Source organism: Carettochelys insculpta, chromosome 1, assembly GCF_033958435.1.
Source record: "Carettochelys insculpta isolate YL-2023 chromosome 1, ASM3395843v1, whole genome shotgun sequence".
Lineage (NCBI taxonomy): Eukaryota > Metazoa > Chordata > Testudines > Carettochelyidae > Carettochelys > Carettochelys insculpta.
The window spans coordinates 358,105,697-358,122,511 of record NC_134137.1 but is presented as its reverse complement, the minus strand read 5'-3'; positions in this window follow the sequence as shown (position 1 = coordinate 358,122,511).

Genomic DNA, 16,815 nt, shown 5'->3' with positions numbered 1-16,815 from the left:
GATGAAACAGGGTGGAGCTAATTGGGCAAACAGGCCTTGTTTAGCCCCTGCACTACTAGGGCTTCCTCTCACTCCCTCACACACACACCCTTAAGATACCCATTGGTGTCTGCCCCTCACCCAACTGTGTTCCTTCCCCCCTGGAGAAAAAGTCTGCATTCACTTGGGCCTTCCCTGCAAGATGCTGAATCTGGAAGCAGAAGGGTTGGAGGGAGAGGTACCACCTCAGGATTCTGGAGTTTGTCTCTTTCATCACCGGTAGCCAGCAAAGAGGGGCATGGTCATTGACAAGGGCAAAGTGTCTGCCCAGGAGGTAATATCGGAGTGAGTCCACTGCCCATTTTACAGCTACCACCTGCTTCTCAATTACTTAGTAGGCCTTCTCTCATGGAAATACCTTCCTATTGATATAGAGAATTGGGTGTTCATCACCTCCCACAACTTGGGAGAGAACAGCTCCCAAGCCCATGTCAGCAGGCATCCGTCTGTAACAAGAGCTCCTTTGAGAAGTTGAGGCTGCACAGGATGGGTTCTCAGCAGAGTTGGGCCCTTAGGGCTCGGAAAGCTTCCTCGCAAGCTGGGATCCACTGGACCTGGTTTGGACTGTCCTTGAGGAGGTCAGTAAAAGGGGCACCAATGGAGAGAAGCCTGGGATGAAGCAGCGATAGAACCCTGGTATCCCCAGGAACTGGCGTACCCATCTTTTCGATGATAGAGGGGCATACCGCTGGAGGGCTTGGACCCTTCCCACTAAGGGACATAGAGTGCCCTCCCTCTGGTAGGTGATCTCATATCTTCCGAGGCAGCGTTTTGCAGGGGTCACAGTCAGGCCCCTGTTCCTTCAGGGACTACAATACAAATGCCATGTTGTAAGTGGGTTTGCCAATTGCAGCTATAGATGACTTTGTCATCCAAATACACAGCAGTGTATTAGCTGTTGGGATGTAGAACACGGTCCATTAGTTGTTGGACTGTGGCACGGCCACCATGCAGCTGAAAGGGCGTTGTCCAGAACTGGAAGAGTCCAAAGGAGGTGGAGAAAGCTGTCTTCTCCTTGGACTCAGATGTGAGAGGATTTACCAATAAACCTTTGTTAAGTCAAGTGTGGTAATGTCCTCTGCCTCACCAATCCAATCTAGCACTTCATTCGCCTGCGACATTGGGTAGGCATCAAGTTTAGATACGGCACTGACTTTCCAGACATCAATACAAAAATGGGAGCTCCCATCCAGCTGGGGGACTAGGACTATTGGGCTTTTCCATTTACCGAAGGGCTGTTCAATTACCCACAGGGCCAGCGTCGACTGCAGTTCTTGCTTCATCACCTCTCTCAACTTTTGGGGAAGTGGATGGGCGTTCTCACAGACCTTAAATTCTGGTTCAGTCTGGATGTGATGAACAGCCAGGTGAGTTCAACCAGGTTTTGCTAAAAAGACTAAGGACAACTTGACGACTAAGTGTTGGGCCTGAAGTCTCTGTTCTGGAGTGAGGTTGGACACAGTCTGGACCTCGACTGGGTTTGCTGCATCTTCTGCCTAGGGCCCCATTCCACGTCTGGTGGGTAGGATGTTACTAGTAACCCTTCCTCAGCTTTCCAAGGTTTTAAGAGATTTACATGGTAAATCTGTTGCCCTTTTCTCTTGTCCAGCTGATTCACCTCATAGCTCACTGGGCCCATTCGCCAAATAACCTTATATGGCCCCTGCCAGTGGGTGAGGAGTTTGGAGTCTGTAGTGGGCAGCAGCAGTAGCACCCGATCTCCCGGTTGGAATTCATGGAGTCTTGCTCATTTGTTATGTCATCTCCTGGGCCTTCTTGACCTGGAGGAGGTTCTCCTGTGCAAACATACCTAGGGCTTCAAGCCTGTCTCATAGGTTAAGCACATACTGTACCACATTACTACTTTGGGATTATTGTTCCTCCCACATCACCTGAACTAAGTCCAAAATCCCCTAAGGCTTCCTCCCCTACAGGAGTTCAAAAGGTGAAAACCCTGTGGAAGCCTGGTAAACTTCCAAGACTGTGAACATGAGGGCTGGGAGGAGCTGGTCCCAGTGGCACACATCTGTTAGGAAGAATTTGTGGTGCATAGCCTTCAAAATCCAACTGAAGTGCTCTACTAGTCCATTTGTTTGGGGGTGGTAGACAGACATCCAGAATGTCTTGATTTTTAACAACCAGAGGAGCTGCTGCACTATTTGGCTGTGTCTACACTAGCCCCAAACTTCGAAATGGCCATGCAAATGGCCATTTCAAAGTTTACTAATGAAGCGCTGAAATGCATATTCAGCACTTCATTAGCATGCAGGCAGCCGCGGCGCTTCAAAATTGACACAGCTCACCGCCGCGCAGCTCGTCCCGACGGGGCTCCTCTTCGAAAGGACCCTGCCTACTTTGAAGTCCCCTTATTTCCATCTGCTCATGGGAATAAGGGGACTTCGAAGTAGGCAGAGTCCTTTCGAAAAGGAGCCCCATCGTGACGAGCCGCTCGGCGGTGAGGCGCGTCAATTTCAAAGTGCTGCAGCCACCCGCATACTGTGAAGTGCTGAATATGCATTTCAGCGCTTCATTAGTAAACTTCGAAATGGCCATTTGCATGACCATTTCGAAGTCTGGGACGAGTGTAGACATAGCCTTTGGGACGTAAAGTTTGTCCCCTGATCTGTTAGGATTTCTCAAGGGACCCCAACCTGAGCAAAGATGTTCATGAGCTCAGTTGCCACCCTCTTGGCACTCATGGAGCGTAGCAGCATAGCTTCTGAGTATCAGGTTGCATAGGCAAAAACAATGAGAATGAACCAGTATCCAGCCACACTCTTCTCCAGTGAGTCAACTATAACTACTCCAATCCACTCGAAAAGTATACTCAGGAGCAGGAGGGGAACTAGTGAGGCTTTCTCCATTGGCCAGGAGCTGTGAGTTTGCACTCTGAGCAGGAGGCACAAATGTCTATGACCTCCCTGTGGATCCTGGACCAAAAGAAGTGGGCCAGGATTCTAGCCAGTGTCTTTTCCCTTCCCAGGTTCCCTGCCATGGGGATGGCATGGGCAAGCTGCTTGACCTCCCTCCAATATGGTCAAGGCACCAAGAGCTGGTGGTGCACTTCCTTCATCTGCGGGTCATTATCTACATGATCTAGGCAGTCTCCCTGGATTTCAAAATCGGGAAACTGTCCCACTTTATGGGCTTGTGGTCTCCCCTTTATTATGATCACCTGGTCATATGCTCTACTCAGGGTCTCATCAGCCTGGTGCTTGCCCACAAAGTCTGAGGGGCACATTTCAGGTAACGAGGCTGGCTCCCATTCAGGCAGGCTAGGGCCTGGGCCCACCTGGGCTTGTGCTGACCCCTGGGAAGTTCCTTCCTCTGGATCCTCCACTTCCCCTACTCCAGCGAGCACTGTAGTTTCCCCTCAAGCAGCTCTCAAAGGCTGAGGCTGCCATCCCTGAGCAGAAGGCTTCCCGAGTCCTGCTATCATTTTCCCAGAATACCTTCAGTCTCTGACTATTACCATTGGGTAGGGAGAGGTTGGGACCATGCTGACCACCAACGGCTATTCACTCATTCAGTCATCCATGTGCAGGGGTAGGCCTTCACATCTTCGTGGACACACTGCAGCCTGATTGTACCCTGAGGAGAGCGAGGGTTGGGCACAAGCATTTGCTGAACCAGGGTTTGGACATACCTGACGTCAATCAGCCCAGTTGCCTCTGTGCCATTGACATACAGTGAGATGGTCTACTTGGCTGGGTCTTGGGGGTGCACTTGCATTTGGGGGGTCCATAGGTTCCCAAAGTTACACTCCATGCATGGACCGAAAGTCCCCACATGTAAAGCAGGTGTCCTGCTCTAGGGCAGACTCTGGAGGGGGGGGTTCTCCTCAAGGTGCCCAGGAGGACAGGTGTGGAACAGCTTCTCCATGCTGGGGAGCAAATGGGGCCCCTGGTTCCTTGTCTGGGGTGGGGGGGCAACTGGTCTCCTGAAGGAGGAGCTGGTGAGCTGGTCCAGATGCTGAGGGTTGAAGTATGGGGGTGGCCCAGAAACCCTAAGCCTTTCAGGGCCCAGATATGGGCAGATGGTGCAGAGGTCTACCCTGGCCTTGCAACCCCTGGCTATTTTCAGCCATATATGTCAGGATGCCCTGTCCAGTCTGAGGCCTAGGGAGGACATCATCCCTGGAGCCTTAGCCGCTAGACAGTTATCCATCAATTGGATGGCGGTGATTATGATTTCAGGGTGGTTCTGCATCACCCACTCCCTTTCCTCAGAGGGTAGAATCTAGGTGAATTGTTCAAAAAGGATCTGCTCGGCCATCTGCACCCCTGTCTTTGTTCTGGGCTTCAGCCATCTCCAGCAGGCTTTCCACAGCTTCTGGGTGACCAGGAGGGATAGAACAATGCAGGAAAGAAGAGGAAGACAGAAGATAGCTTACCTGAGGGGACATCAACCCAGGACCCAGCCCTGACACATCCAGATCAGCATCAGTCCAGGATCAAGCCCCTTCACTTGTCACATCAGGTCCATTCAAGACTATCAACTTCTGCCCATACATGAAAGGTGTTTCGTACCTGCCACTGGGAATGATATGTTGCAACTTTTGGACCATGGGCTTTGAGTTTGAGACCCCTGTGCTAAGCCAGGTGGGGGCTGTGACCACTGTGGGACCATTGTGACCAGGAAGTGCAGCTGGGCTCATTGGTTGCCCGATAGTGCAATCAGTCAGGGAGTAGGCCAGCAGCTGGTTGCAGCTGACAGCCGTTTGCACTTCAGTAATGCCATTTTAAATACCACAGAATGAGGAGGGCTCCACTCCTCTGCATCAATGAGATAGGAGTTTGATAGCCTCAAGTAATGTGGCATAGAGGAACTGTTGCAGGCAGACCTTTGGAAAGTCAAAGAATCTTCAGACGCACTGATCAAGTCCACCAAAACCCTGTGCCATTACCCAATTCTGCAGGTCAGAATAACAGATTATCTATTGCCAAATTCGACTCTCTCCCACCTCCCGCACCCCTCTGCACAAATCTTATTATTCCAAACAGAGGAGAGAAGGGTGAATTGACATGAAATTGGAATATTCACAGTCCAAGGGCTTTCCACATTACAGGATAAAAGATTCATTGTTTCACTGCTTCTTTCTCTGTACTAACACTGTCAATTGTTTTACAGATTCTTGGCTATTATTTGATAACTTACAAAGACTGTTACCCTGCAACCATTGATAAGAAAAGCTCAGGTAAAAGAAAAGTCATAACTGTCTTTCGTTATTTTTTCAAAGTCCCAAAAGGAAGCTAAATAATTTAGTATGACAAATCTGGGTTTATTTCCCTTTGATATTTTTTAATTTTCATTTATAGTCTTCTGTGTCAAAGGAAAAATAAAGGGCAGAGATGAGAAATGAATATGCTGAACTGGTAATCTTATTAAGGTTCAGCCATGTCTCGGTTCCTCCTTTCTTAGGAGCTGCTATTCATCTGAACTAATCAACCAACACCAGATTAGGGGTAAGCAATACAGACAACTGTCTTGAGTTCTGGGTGTGGAGGGGCACAAAGTTCAGGGTACTGTTTTGGTTGTTAGTATCAAAAAAGGAAAATAAATGTTTCGAGTATAATGTTTCGGGAATTCTTGCCCTGGATTCATTTTTCACTGACCTCCCAAAATGAATTGGGAGTAAGGGAATTTCAAAGACAGGCATGAATTTCAAAGTACCCACGGATAGACTGCAGGTCAACACTGCGAAGTTAGCAGCTTCAAAATTCGTGTGTCTGTCATTATGTTAATGAAGCACTGTATATGCATGGCAGCACCTCATTTGCATTTTCAAACAGCCATAATTTACATGCCCCTTCCAAAAGAGAGGGATAGTGTGGCCACAGCCATGGTCATGCTGCAAAAGCATTCTCAAGGATAGGAAGAAACTGAATAGGCATTGAATAGGGTACTTACAATTAACTGACAACGTGTTCTGGTTGGCTGGATCTACACGTGCCCCTTCCTTTCAAAAGGGGCATGTTAATGAGCAGGTTCAAAAGATGCTAATGAGGCACTGCAATGAATATGCAGCACCTCATTAGCATAATGGTGGCTACATTGATTCGAAAGTGTGGCTTTTCGAATCGCTCGCTGCCTGTGGAGATGGGACCTTCCAAAAGGACCCCCCGCTAATTTTCGAAAGCCCGTCTTCCTATCTGTGATCAGAAGAAGGGCTTTTGAAAACTGGGGGGCGGTCCTTTTGGAAGGTCCCGTCTCCATGGGTGGTGCACGATTCGAAAAGCCACACTTTCGAATCGCTGTAGCCACCATTATGCTAATGAGGCTCTGCATATTCATCACAGCACCTCATTAGCATCTTTTGAATCAGCTCATTAACATGTCCCTTTCGAAAGGAAGGGGCACGTGTAGACCCAGCCCTTTTGCTGCAAAATATTTGACAATAATGTCAATTTACCTTCTGCTCTGAAGCAAATGAAATGTCACCTGGCAATTTTAGCTCCTACTCCAAGTGGATGGAGGTTGAGTCCAGGCTCAAACTGAATAAATGCATAGACAAAGAAAACCAGTAAGTTATCAATGCTGAAACACAGCACTGAAAGAACATTTCAAGCATTTGATCTCAATTACGTTCTTCCCTTCAAAGAATAATTTGGCTTCCCAGGGTGCATCAGAGAGGATGTTCACTAAACATTACAGTAATTTACTCAGTTTTGTAAAAATACGATGATGTCATGCATGAGCACCTATGTAGAAGAGCTCATAAGGAAGCTATGAATCATTACTGCAGTAACAATTCCGGTGTTTGCTGACATATTCATGTGGTTTGGCAAAGCAAAATACTACCTGTAATAAAGGCTTACACTCCTGACTTCAGTGACCATGAAAAGATGTCATGTACAGTAAGATTTGTTGTTGACAAGGATGGTTGTATCCTAGTAAAGAGACACTTTCCCTGTTTCCAGTCTGTGAATGACTCTTCCAGAAGAGGCCTAATGTAACAGAACTGTTTATGAACATTTTGAAAGGGAATAAAATAAAGCTTCAGGACAGCAGCAGCCAAAGCTATGAAAGACACAAACATGGAGGAAAGAAATAGCAGAAAAATGGATGAGCATATCTTCAAGGAAAAACAGATTATTCAGAAGAGATGCTTTGGTTACAACTGCAGAGATATGATGTTGGGAGACTTAGAAGACAAATTCAGGAGGGAGGTTTTTTTGCTCACTCGATGACGTTACTTGAACAATTGTCTGGACTTTCAACTCATGCTGACATCTGGAAAATGTTCACAAGTCATGATAAAGATGTCTATATCTAATTAGACAACATCCATCATATTGTGCAACACTGGACACATTTTCCACTCCACGTTCTCCAATTTATTCTGATGCAGAACTAAAGGACACTTCTCCTAAAGTCGCGGAGAGGTAACAGTTCATCTGTACCTTCATAAAACAAAAAAAGAAGTCATGTAGTGCTTTAAAGAGTAACTAATTTTTTTTAAATAGACTGACTAAAAAAATTAAGAAAAATAGACTATTTCTAGATCTGAAGAAGTGGGTCTGCCTCACAAAATCTCATCACCTAATACATTATTTTTCAGTCTTTAAAGTGCGACATGACTGCTTTTTTCCTAATGAGTGGATTATTCAGAGCATTCTCCTCATGCTGCCATTCACAGTCACAAGTGGCAAGTGGAGCTTTTTGAAATTTAGACCCGTTAAATCATATTTTTGATCTGTGAAGGATGATGAGAGACTGACTTTGCTTGCTGATCTTTGGATCTTGCTGATACTGTTTCAGTTTTCAAGGGCAAAGCTGAGAACAACAGCCTTCTGAAGTAAAGGAATAGGGTCAGCATTCTAAGGTTGTCACCCATGGTAACATTTTTAGTACTGATCCTCCCACTGTTGGTGCACAGTCCAATTTCTTGATGCTAATACATTTAATTAATTCTTAAAATATTTCAATAAGCTTAGAGAAAATTAATTTTTATTTGTTCATATCAGTCAGGAATAAGTAACATTTTTAAAGATCTTAGTGTGGAAATGTATTGTCGTACATCACAGGGATAAATCATGCATGTTAATTTGTGCATCCAAGTCATGAAATGTGCTACAAATGCAATACAAAATAAGGTGCTCAAAAGCTTACTGAAATGGGTGGAGATGCCAAAGACACTTTTTTACCTGGAGTGCCATTTGGTCTAGGGCTCATTCTAGAATCAACTCACAAATAGAATATGATGTTTTGAAAATGACCTCTTTCCCCAAGACAGAAAGCTAAGAAATTGGCAACTTAAACTGAGACAGTATTTTTTAGCAGAATGGAGCTGGGTTGTATCAACAAACAGGACTGACAGGTACAAAAATTATTAAGAATTAAGATAGTTGCAGCCATATTAAATGTTTGCCTTATCAGCCAATCTGAGTAAAGTAATGCACATAAGCATAGTTTCTATGTTTCCTTTAAAGTGATCAGCAGTGAAACACTTACCCTTGTTGAAATGTTGGTAGTCATCATTAGGGTTCTGAGTTAATATTCTGAAACACCACTGAGAAGTCAGTTTGTGCTTTCCTTAGAGTTACAGGGTCTCATTTTGATCTTGTGCCAATATATATCAGCCATCGTTATTTTAAACTCAATGGAGATCAAGTCCATTGATGCCAGTCAGTTTCCCCTGGTATAAATGCAGAATTTGGCCTTAGCTTCTATATGTGCACCAGGGCAAAGTTGTGTGAATGGTTATATCACAGAGCATTGGAACCCTGTTTGTGCAAGAGAAGAGAGCTTCTGTAATGGTTAGCACTTGGGAGTCCTGTATTATATCCCTCTTCAAACAATTGCCAATTACCTTATTTTCACAGAAGTTACAGAACAGTCTCATTCGGTGTTTCCCAAATGGTGTTCTGCAGAACGCTGGGGGTTCCTCGAAGTGAAAATAAGGGTTCTGGAAGAAAATTCCATCACAATAAGATTTTATTGTTTAAAAATAATAATTACTACTTAAGCAATTTATGAATTTTATTAAAAACAATTTTCATTTGTGTTTGCAAAAGTGTTCCTGCATAATGCCATTTTAGCCAGAGATTGGGATGATGATGTCACTACTCAGTGCTGTGAGTGCATTCAGTCTGTGGCGTGGTCGCCTACTAAATACTACCGTAAATCACTGTACTCACACTCATAGAGCATGGGGCAGCTTATGTCAAGAATATTCAACTTTATCCAGATGTGCAATTCATCAGTTGTTACCCTTCGCCAGCGCATACTTGTGCGAAACTGGGTTCTCAAATTACGCAGCAAGAAAAATGAAATACAGAAATCAACTGAATGCTGTGCCAGATTTGTGAATCCAACTTTCTGGTATTAAGTCAACTATAAAAAGAATTTGCCAAAAAAAGAAGAAAGAACACTCTTCACATTAAAAACTGCCAATATAATGCATATTAGTTTTTGAGCTTTATTTTTGCACACATTAAATATGATTTTTGTTTTTAAATACATGCAATTAAACTAAATGTTGCTATCATGACCTGGTTTAGCATTTACTTATTATTATCCGTATCTATTTATGGTCTACTTTTTCAGCTTGATATATGACTGTAATTAGGGATTCCACAAAATTCTTTCGAGTTTAAGAGGGTTCCATGGCCAAACCAAATTTGAAAATGCTGGTCTTATTTAATCATATGAACCAGACCCCTCCAAGCATGTCTGTACTGCACACTAAGCCTGTGGTGCCCATGCTTGTAGAATTAGGGTTTCCAAGCCCATCCTTGAGCATCATCAATGCATTGAAAACCAGGCCTGATCCAGGGTCTCATGACCAAATTAATATGTCCATACCCTTTACACAGACTTTCTGATTAGGATCTGTGACTTGACCTGCTTCCAGACTAGAAAATGACAGGGCTTGGATCCAGCTCACAATGGACCTCGGCAGAGTCTTGAATGTTTGCCAATCCAAATCAAACTTAATTGTACGTAGACAGAAATAAGGTTTGGGGTCAAATGTGAGGAGGAGCCCGGGCACCGTGTGTAGTGTGTCTATGCTGTCAGGGAGCAATACAGTACCTTAATAGGGAATTTAGCAAATGTCAAACTGGTAGGTTATAACCTGGGAAGAATCAGTAATTTGATGCTATAGGATCTCCATGCTGCTATCTTTCCCATATACTGCATATTGTGGTTTGGTTTGGTTCTATTCCTTTTCCTTTGTATTCACAGAATGTACATTCTAACCAAATGTTTCATTTTAATATACTCTGTTTATAATGGGCTAGCATTTGCTAGTATGGCAAGGGCACACGGAAAGGACAGCAGGAGCCTTCCAGTCCCTTCTGTCCCTGTGTGGCAGCCAACCGCAGTCCTAGATTTCCCTCTTGCCTGAGCACAAGTGGGACCACAGGTCAGACAGGCCCTGAAAACTATGCAAGGTCTTACTAATGCACAGGGAAACGCCATGGAAGTGCCGTCCCTGTACTGCTGGTTGATTGCAGCGGTGGGCCAGGTCTACCCCTCCCCGGGGAACTGGAAGCACTGGTGAGGCCCTGGCGTACGATCCCAAAAGGAGTGAGTGCGCTGCGGCAGCTGGGCATGGCTTGGGCTGTGGCTTTCATCAACATGGGACCGGACGATATAGGGGTCCATAAATCCATCAAGGCCACTCTGTTACTCCTTGCCCCCCTCAAGCTGAAGGCCTCCCTTATGGCCGTGGTCATGGCAGCGGGCAGGAATGTAGGTGACTTGGTTGAAACGTTGATGCAGTTAGAGGCTGTCATAGGTGCAAAAGCGGTCCATGCCACAAAAGGAAAAGGTGGTCGGGCGGGAGCCCCTGGACAGGAGAAAGGGCACGCTCAGGTGACCCGGAGAACCATGTGAACGAACTTGCTGAAGGCAGGAGTGCCCCGTGAGGAGATCAATGGCTTGCCAACACCAGACTTGTACAAGTGTTGGTTACAACTGCCACCTACCCAGCGGAGTGAGGATGTGGGTGCCTCCAAGAGGGCTGGCAAGACTCAGGCACCACAAAAAGGTACAAGAGCTGGGAGGAGGACCAAGACCAGCGCCCCGGTCAACTGGACCCTTCCCCCTAGGAAGTGACGGGGAGGTGGGTCCCCTGCGGTATGGGCTGTGACGGTGCAACAGGTAGCAGGGGACCGGCGCCCATTCATCCCGTTAACCATCAAGTGGCCCCGGGGAGGGGAGCAGCATGTTCTAGCTCTGTTAGACACTGGAGCCAAGGTGACCATTCTGCATTCTACCCAAACTGTGGGTCACGCGGTGGTCGTGCCGGGCCTCGAAGGAGCGGAGACCAACGGTTATTCGGTGAAGGTCACCCTCACGCTGGGGAAAGCCCCTCCCTTTCAGGCAACTGTACTGGCTGCACCTTTAGGTGAATACATCATTAAAATGAATGTCTTGCGTGGCTGGTGTGTGGATACGCAGTATGGGCTGTTTGTCTTTGGGCACCCCTGCTACATTCGGGCAGTCAGAACTGTGGAGCCCCTACTGCGGGAACATCCCAAATGGGACCCTGTGCACTTGCCAGTCCCCCAGACCCCGGTGTCAGTCAAGCAGTACCGTATTCCTGGTGGAGAGCACGAGATCAGTGACACTATTGCTGCATTGCTGCAGGCGGAGATTATTTGCCCCACGCTAAGCGCCTTCAACAGCCCCATCTGGCCAGTAAAAAAGCCAAATGGATCGTGGCGCATAACAGTGGACTATCGGAAACTCAATAAGGTAACCCCGGAACTTATGGCCATAGTTCCAAACAGGGTTACCATCCTGAAACGCATCACCATGGCAGCCTTGCCGTGGCATGCCGTCATAGACCTGGCCAATGCGTTTTTCTCTATTAACATTCATCCCAAGAGTCAAGATCAGTTTGCCTTCACGTGGCTAACAAAGCAGTACACGTTTACTGTGTTACCATAGGGCTTTAAGCACTCCCCGATAATCTGCCATCAGCTAGTGCAGGCCGATCTGGAGTGTCTGGACCTCCCTGACCAGACAGCCTGCTACCACTACATCGACAACATTATAATCTCAAAACCAGATAAACCAACTGTTCAAGCTGCCCTAGACACCGTCGTAACGGGAGCTTGTGCGCAAGGCCACCCAGTGGAACTAAACAGAGAAGCACCAATGATCCTTTGATCTCTGCAAAGAGGCGGTGGTGGTACACGTCTGCCTCACTGCACCACAGCAGCGCCAACCGTTTAAACTGGAGGTAACAACCGTTGGCAACGTGGCATCCTGGGGTCTGTGGCAGCAGGTAGGAACCCAGCAAAAAGAACCTATCGGCTTCTGGTCACAAACCCTCCACAGAGTCAAAAGCGGGTACACCCCCCCTGGAAAAGCAGATCCTAGCAGTGGTGCGGGCTTTGCAGAACACTAAGTGGGTCACAGGCATCGCCCCTGTTACTGGACAAACCCCAATCCCCTTAATGGGGTGGGTCATGGATACCTCTAAACTGCTGTAGCAACGGCCTCAGAGTGGGGCCCACGTAGCAGAGACAGCTCCAACGTATGGGTAACGTTGGCACAAACTGCCATCAACGCCTCTGCCTTTTGTCTGCCCCACAGTATGGCCGTGGGACAGCTCATGAACACATGCTTTATAGGTGTCAGTGCTACTCCTGCTCTCTTGCAAAACTATACCCTTTAGTGTAACTTTGCTTTCACTGCTCTCATATGCTGTTGTCAAGTCTGTTCCACAGGTGCACGCTGTGTTGCCAGAAGAGCATCAACCACCTCACTTGATTCCTACTAGCCTCAGAATTCACAAAGGGGTCGCGCGGAGGAGTGTAGGGTGCAAGAAGACATTGTAACAGTCGAGAGTGCATCCAACCCCTCTGTGAATCCTCAGGAGAATCTAAACAAACCAGTCTGTGCAAGGTGAAAAGCTGCAAAATAACTGCCATGGGAACTACTGCAAACAAGGCGCGCTTGCCAAGACTTCAAGGCTACGCTGGCAGTAGGCCACAAAAGACAGTAATAAAAAATGCACAGGCAATTTTAGGCAATCTTATGTTAATGAGTTCAGCTTTATCAGCTAGTGTTAGAAGGCCTGTTACAGAGCCTCTCCCCGAGCAAAGCTCCGACGCGTGGGTTTTCCCCCCACTGGTGACTGTGGCGTCTCCGGGCCTCCCGTCACGGGTGTCGCGCGCTTTCAATAAACCAAATATAGCACTCGCCTTCTGGGTGCAGCCTCGTTTCTCGGGAACCCGAGCCTGGTTGGCTACACCTGCCCCCAGTATTCTCCTTACAAGCCCTCCTGACAACCCACTTCTGCTACGGTGCCTCCAGAGCTCTACCATCCAGCAAGAGATATGCAGAGACTTCTATTTCTCTGCTAATTTCTCTCCATTGTTTACCCTCATCCTCCCAGCTTCCACCCCATTTGTGTCACTTGTCCATCTGTTGCATCCATGATCAGAAACCTGCTGTGGTGCAGACAGCCCTATATGTGATGTGTCTGTATAGGGGAAGCCCAATGGGTCCCTGATCCCAAATGTGTTCCTAGCTGTTACCATATTTTTCTTATTTTTCCCAAACCACTGCCTACTGGTATTATCACTTACTTCAAATACATTCTTGACAGTTCAGGGCACTACACTGGACAGAAGTCAAGTGTTTGCTGAGGCTCTCCTCAGCTCCCACATGGTCATACTGTCACCAGTCACTGCTATTCCAGCTCTCGCTTGTCCCAGGGCCGTGCCTGGGGGATGTTGTTCTGATAGGAAAAGAAAAGCAGGACAGCCTAGGCAACCTAACTCTGCTGGGAAGGTCACACTGTAGGCAGGGATCTGTGCAGTTTAGACCTACCCTGGTAGGAGGGAAGGAGACCCATGTCTCCACCCAAGAGAAGTGACGGCTAAGAAGATGCCCCAGAAGACCATGAGGGGAAATAAGTCAATGACATGAACATGTCTGACATGATATCATAATACAAATAATAATTGTAAAATAATAGTTGTCCCCGTTGCGGCCACAATATCTCTGTATGCTTCTCTTCATACTCATTATGACAGCCTGGTTGGATCAAAACCCACAGTAGAGCCCCGTGTACAATATAAAGCACTACAATTACTGCCCCACAGAAAGAAAGAAAGAAAGAAGCAGATGCTCCACTGTCTATATACTTTAAATGTTATATATGTTATATGAACACTATTCTTTCTTGAAACAAATATCCTTTGCATGGATGATGATTCTTAAATAAGGCTCCTCCTTACTATATTTCTATAACTCCTTGTTTATTTTAACCTGTTTATATTAGTAGTAACACACCCTAAATTTGACAAATAATGCAGATATATTGGCTAGAAGCAGTAATAAAGTCAATACTAAATGCTTTCAATGGCCAAATCCTGTCTGATTCATAAACCAGCATAGGCCTCTTAACATCAGTCGGGCCAAGAAGAGTTACCCCAGCTGAAAATCTGATCCTTTATAAAGTTTATCTTCTATAAAGTTATTTCTGAACTGAGTATGTATATATCTCTTAGGTGATCAAAAAAAAAGATGAAATTGTCTACAAGTACTTGATATGAGTAAATACCAAGATACCAAGGAGGGAGAAGAATTGTTTAAAGTGCTACAAGATAATAAAAAAGGGATTAAAAAAGAGCAGCTGAGGATGAATAAAAGGAAGAACTATGACAAGGTCTATTATACTGTGCAATAATTTCCCAAGAGAATAGATTTCACATCTCTAGCAAGACACATCACTAGAAAAAATCATTAAAGAAGTCACTGCTTAGAATTATTCTGATCTGACATTAGCTGAATTATAGACTTTAACAGGCCTTGTCCATCTTTAACATCTATGGGCACATTATGGAGCTAAGTCGGCACCACTGCAATCGGTGTAGCAGCATCTCTTGTACAGGTCTTGTGAAAATCAATGGCTGAGCACTCTCCCATCAACTTCCAAACTCTACTACCCCAGGAAGAGTAAGGTAAATCAGCAGAAGAGCACCTCCCATCAACACAGAATAGTGCAGTCACCGAGGTAGGTGGATCTAGCTATATTGACTTCAGTTACATTATTCATGTAGCTGAAGGACTGTAATTTAGATTATTTATCACGGTAGTGTAGGCTTGCCCTATGTTAATACCAGCATGAAAAGGAATCAAACCATATAAATAGTCTGGATGTGCAGTGACATGTGGTAAGATCTTACACATTCACCTTAGCAAAAATATTTCATATAGCTATTAACTATTCTCCAGAAAGTTTTTCTTCACATTACAGATGGGTGATGATTTATTATTTCCTCCTTGCCAATTCTCACAACAACAACAAAAATGGTTTGCTTTGACTGTATAGGTAAAGTAAACAAGAAGTGTTCCTGCTGTTTTTCTGTATAGATTCTGTCACCAGATAGATGTCCTTGAAATTTTCTAGTCAATGAAATCCAATTTCCCCAGCATTTTCATGTTTATCACAATGGATTCTTTTCAGCCTCAATAAACATTTCCATAGAGTATTAAGGAGAAGAAAATGTTTAGAAACATTTTGATATCTGCAAAACTGTTGAAATCATGGCCTTTCTCTGAACTGTGGCTATTCAAGTGAAGGAATAGAGCAAGTACTTTTCATTGGTAGAAAAAGATACTTAACTGTAAAGCAAGGAAACATTTATTTGTATGCTTGGCTGAGGACACCAGTCAAAAATGTGAACTCTGAACATATGAGCGTTAGAAGTGCTATCAGCGTTTCAGTTCTGAAACATTCAGTTCCATCTTTCAAGTCCAACTCTGAATCTAATTCTTCAGTGACAGTATATTACACTCCACCCTTCCCCTTGGAATTTAGTCACTAAAAATAAATTAGGCAGGGACTTTATTCAAAATATCTGATGTCTCTTCATATTTCCATATTTTGAAGAATGCTGATGGTCGTTTTGTTCATTGATTAACTTTTGCGTGCTTTGGAACCAATGCTGCATCACACCCTCTTGCTAATTGGTCAAAAGTGTATCAAAACTCACCTCAAAGGCTTTAGATACACTTAATGATAGACGTAGGAAAGACATAGTAGAGTTACACAGTGGAATTATGCCTGTCTATGCATTTATAGATCATTCTGCTCCGCTTGTCAGCTCATTGTGATCACTAAGCTATGGTGACGTCTCAGAGTTTAAAAGCCAATGTAATCAAAAAGAGGCAGCTAAGGAGGATGTAATCTGGTTGCCCTTATGTAATATTGTAAAAGGATAGCAAGTCCCTTTCAGGGCCAGGCAGCCTGAGATCAGCCCTGGTAAATTAGCCTTTTTCTGCTACCACTGGCAATAAGGCATACATTTGTAATAGTGAGCATAATTAACCATTGGATTTACCATCAGTTGTGTTACATTCTCTGACACTGGCAATTTTTAAGTCAAGCCTGGCTATTTTTCTAAAAGATATGGCTTAGTTCAAACAAATCATTTTGAGGAAGATCTATGCCCCACAGTATACAGGAGGTCAGGCTGGTGGGTGGGCCAGGACTGGATTAGTGGGTTGACTAGAGCCTAGGTACATGTTGTTGGGCACTGAGCCAACCTGTGGTGTGACTGTAAGGAAGACTGCTAGATGATGACTCCATGTAGGCTGATGATACGTTTAATCAGTGCTTCATGCGTGAGCCCAAATTAGCCTACTTGTGGTCTTCCATGACAGAAAATCTGACCCAGAAGTGGCAGTAGTAGCATCCTTCAGTCTACATAGACTATGGATCGTGCCCTTTGTAGTTCCATTTGGGCTCATCATTTGCAGGGTCAACTGTGACTGTGAAGGCCCACATGAGAGTGAGAGTCCTTG